Source organism: Nannospalax galili, unplaced genomic scaffold (assembly GCF_000622305.1).
Source record: "Nannospalax galili isolate Female #2095 unplaced genomic scaffold, S.galili_v1.0 scaffold359, whole genome shotgun sequence".
Lineage (NCBI taxonomy): Eukaryota > Metazoa > Chordata > Mammalia > Rodentia > Spalacidae > Nannospalax > Nannospalax galili.
The window spans coordinates 247,690-252,969 of NW_008347042.1; positions in this window are offsets into that span (position 1 = coordinate 247,690).

Genomic DNA, 5,280 nt, shown 5'->3' on the forward strand with positions numbered 1-5,280 from the left:
TGGTCACAAAGCACCGAAGATGAGGAAGCAGAGAGGGATAGACACATGATCAGCTCACTGTCTCCATCATATACAGTCCAGGATCCCCCACCCAGGGAATGGATCCACCCACAATTAAGATGGGTCTTCCTGCGATGGAGACACAGCTCAGCAGTTAAGAGCACTGACTGCTCTTGCAGGGGACCCAGGTTTGGTTCTCAGCACCCACATGGCAGCTAAAAATCATCTGTAACTCCAGTTCCAGAGGATTCAATGCCCTCTTCTGACCTCCATGGGCCTGGCATGACACAGGTGCACTTGCATACATGTAGGCCATACACTCATACACACAAAATGAAATAAAAATAATAAATAAAATACTTTTTGAAAGATGGATCTTCCCCAAAACCAGTTGAAATGCCAAGGAGGATGAAGGAAATTTGAGGTCCCACCTTAAAATGAAGAGCTACGGGCAACCAGTGGATACCAAGGGAGGGAGAATCAGTTTTCTCCAGGGACTAGCTTCCTGCAAGGTTATCTAATCCCAAATGGGCAGCCCTAAACACAAGTATACATGAGCAACATTAAGTGAACTTGTGCATGTTTTTATACTCATGCTGGCTCATTGTGTGTGTGTGTGTGTGTGTGTGTGTGTGTGTGTGTGTGTGTGTAACAATAATAAAGAAGACAAGAAATTGAGAGGGTGTAGGGTAGGTATGTGGGAGGAGTTGGGGGAAGACTAGGAAGGATGGAAAAATGCAAACATAATACTCATGTATGAAATTCTCAAAAATAAAATTAAAAAATAAATAAATAAATAAATAAATAAATAAATAAAAGGTCTGAAACTAACCTTAATCAAAATAATCCCTCTCAGCTCTTCCCAGACCCATTTCCCCCAGGTGAGTCCAGATTCTGTCAAGTTGACAATTAACATAACCATCACAAGAACCAACTATCTCCACTGCTATAGCTTGGTCCCTCAGCCAAACAAAGCAGAAGCCAGGCCATACCCTGAAGAGGAGGCACTTCTGTGGAGAATCAGGTGATGCTTTGGATGGAAGAGTTTGGTGACCACATTTCCAAAACTCACAATATTGTCGTGATGCTACCAGAAATTAATCCATATATTTTCCTTGGGCTCTCCTTATGATGATCTATCCATGAAAGTCAAGTGTCATAAATGAGCAATATCCATTGAAAGACCAAGATCATAGACATGGATAATGGGGGAAAAGAAACTCTTGGGTTATTGTAAGACAGCCAGCTATAGTATCCAAAAAGAACAGCAACAAAAAAGAATAGAGTCAGAAATTTTTGTAACTTTATCAACATTTATTTTCACCAAACAACTCATTAAATCACTATAAAAGTCAATGCATATGGTTGGATATGACAGTTTAAATTCCAGAAAGAGTTATAAGTCAAGTTAAACTCATAATACATAATGTAGTCTGGGTGCCTCAGCCATGAATTATAACATTTTTATTACATCCCAACTGCAAATTACCAACTTGTTTCTTGTCCTGCCAATCTCCTGATTAAATAGGGAACTGTTAGACTTTATGAAAACATATAATAGTAAAAGATGACCCCACCATTTTTCTCGCTTATTTCTACATTACTTATTTAAAGCTTTATCATTGGAGCAGCTGGCCCAAACTGAACTGTGGATTTAGCAAACTGATATTAGAATGGATGAAGTAAAGGAAAATGGGGTCAAAGGGCCTGTGCCTGTTGTATCACTCTCTGACGTTTGCATGTCTTCAATACTTTGGTAACTGCCTCAATCTCTTTTGTTCCTTCTCTTCACATCTATCCTTACTTTACAGACCTTATTCCCATGGGTCCAACTTAAGGTTATTTTATTTTGTGTCTTACACTGATAATGGGGCAATAACTTGTACCCATCAAGTTTCCCCATAAAATGGTTTAATGTCTTCAAGCAGTGTCAATATGTCAGCTAAAGGAAGTGAATCAAATAGATATTATTCCACATTTACCAGAGAGCCACGCTGCATTAGATTCTTATAAAGGGCTTACTAAATCATCAGTGTCCTTCGAGAACCTGAATTTTAAAACTAACACATGCATTCATATTCTAGAATATAAATAGCCAGTGTATATATATTGATTAAGTTCAATAATCTTCCTTCTTTTTTATATTTATGTGTCAATGTGGTGTTCTTATTTTTTTCTAGTTACAGAGTAATACCTAGCCATTACAGAAAATTTTGAAGATAAAAAGAGCCTAAAAGAAAACAATAATCACCCTAATCCCAACACATGAAGCTATGGAGTGGAAACATTTTATAGTCTTCATGAGTAATTGGGATTAATGTCCTCCGCTCAAGGGAAAGGATAAAAATCACTATGTTACTAGTAGAAGGGAAAGTCATCTTTGTCCAGGAACACAGCTAAATGGATATGATTACAAATTTAAAATCAGAAATCATTGAAGACAGGGCAAGAGTATCTAGAGGGCTCCAATTCAGAAACCCATAGGAATCATCATGTAGTTACAGAGCACAAGAGAAAGTGTATGCACAAGAATAGTAGAAATCTAGTGTTCAAGTAGAAGGGAGGGCCAGTAACTTGTAAGGCAGATTTGTTCAAAGTATAAACAGAAAGGTCTAATATGCTTTGATTTCAATGATCACAGACCCACTGAATCTCCACGTCAACCAGCATCAACCTCCAAGTCCTTAGTAAAAATCATTGTGCAGCACACAATGCTATAAGTTATTAGAATTTTGAGAAGAGAAGGCCTTGGATAAGTGCAAATTCAGCAGGAAAGCATCGCACAGTGAAAGAGATCACATCTGAAAGAGCAGGATGCAGACTAGAAATCAAAAGCAGAGCCACACGAAGAACACATAGCCAGAAATGATTACCAAAGCATGTTGCTTCCCTAGAAGCATAGAAATAATGAAAGAAACACCAACTATGCCACTAGAATTGGGACTTACACTTAATTTTACTTACACATCAAAGAGAGATGACCTTAAGCAAGCTGGAAATTTCATATGTGACATAAAGACTGCATATCTAAGAAAATACTGGAGAATTTATATAACAAGAATACAGTTAACATTTATAAAGATGATAGGAGAGAGAAAGCTATGGGAACATTCTAAAAAGAGTATTCACTCACTCAATTAACTACATAAAATTCCCTTTATTTGCCAAGATTTCCAAGAACCATTTACTCAGGTAGACAGAACTCACTGCATCCATTTCAACTTCTGGACCCCTACTGCCATCCACAACTAGCTCTTTGGAGACTCTGTGGCTACTGGTCACACTTTTTAAAATTTATTTTATTTTAATCTTATATTTATGAATGTTTTGCCTGCATGTATGTAAGTGCACCCAGGTCGTGCAATGCCCACAGAGGTCAGAAGAGGGCATTGGACCCCCTGGAACTGGAATTAAAGGTGGTTGTTAGCTGCCATGTGGGTGCTGGGAACCAAACCCAAGTTCACTGTAAGGGCAGCCAGTGCTTTTAACTACTGAGCCATCTCTCTAGCCCCTGGTCACACATTCTTGAAGATGGAATTCAGAAATCCTGAGAAAATGTGGTTGACTCAACATAATTCCATTTACGTAATTACCACGTGTGCCACCCTAACCCAAAGACAAAAAGGACCTCAGGAGCACAACCTTCAACTCTCAATTGAAATCACAGAGGTGGCAACATCTGAAGTTCAGAGATCAGGTAAGGAAAGGTCACCAGGAAACACAAGATTCAAGAATGCTGGGTAACTTCAGCTCGATTAAAGAAGGGAAGTAGGAAGGGGTACAAGAAGGGTGAAAAGGAAGAAAGTAAAAAAGGAAGAGAGGAGAGAGGGAGAGGAGAGAGGAGAGGAAGGGAGGGAGGGGGAGGAGGGAGGGAGGGAGGAAGGAAGGAAGGAAGGAAGGAAGGAAGGAAGGAAGGAAGGAAGGAAGGAAGGAAGGAAGGGATTCATTGCAGCATGGGAAAGGGGAGACAGACAAGGAGCAATGCAATCAAATAGGATGTCCAAGTTCAAGATGGGAAGCTCAAGTAAATCATATTACAGAGGTGAAGACTTCAGACTCAGTTTGCTAGGAAACAGCATTGCATCTTGAGCAGGGACTGCCATAAGATAGATGGTGTATCAGAAAGATCAGTTTTTCTCTAGTTGAAGAATGAAACATTGTTAGTATTTTTACTATACTTTGGAGAACACAGAGAAAATTGCAATAATAGTCCAAGTTCAAGGGGATGAGATGTCTGGGGTCCTGCCCCGACACGGGAGCCAGAGAAAGGGAGGTGAGCTGTCCACCCGTTACCTGCAGCCTCCCTGGGAGACAATCAGATGTGACAGGGAGCCAGTCAAGCAGGAACTCGTTTATTCCAGGCATTACAGGGCTTATGAAGGCAAAAAGCACGAAGGAAAATCCCCTCCCCAACCAAGTGTCCAATCATGTTAAAAGGTCAACATGAGCATGCAGTCTCCTCTCCATAGCACAGCATCACGTGCTGCCAAGGTGCATGGAAATGGCAGGAGTCAATCAGTGGTTCTTCAAAACAAGTCTGGCCATGCCCTGGCCATTTCCTCTAGGCACCAAACAAGTCTGGTCACACCCCAGCCGTTTCTTCTAGGTGCCATCTTGCCCTGTCCTTGGCCTCAGGCCCCCAATCTCTCCCCCTACTTTGTTTTAAAAGAGAGGTTCCTGAGCGCAGCTCTCCGCACTGGGACTCCCTAAGCCACATTCACCCTTCCATCCCCCCCCACCCCCGGCCATTCTATACTCCTAGTTTGGGCCCTGCGCCATTCCTAGTCTTGGGGCCCCAAACACCTGGGGAACCAATACTGCTTCCTGACCCTTCTCACCCAGACCAACTCAGTGCCTTTCCTGGGCCCCAGGAGCACTGCTTCTGGGCCTGGCCCTGCCTTCACCTCTCTCCGCTTCCCTGGGCCTGCAGGACCCACCACAGGCCTCTCTCCTAACCCCAGGCCTCTCTCTGTGGTAAGTCCATTGTGCCCTCTGTGCCTTGACTCCCCCAGCCTCATTCACCCTCCCATCTCCACTGCAGTTCTCTCCTCCGATTTTGGGCCCGACCCTACTCCTGGTCATGTGGCCCCAGACATCTGGGCAACCAATACTGCTTCCTGATCCTTTTCATCCAGACCAACATAGTGCCTTCTCTGGGCCCCAAGAGCACTGTTTATGGGCCTGGCCCGACCCTCAACTCCCTCTGCTTCTCTGGGCGTGCACCACCCATCTGCCTCTTTCTGGGACTCTGGGGCTGATCTTTCCTTTTTCTGATCCTGT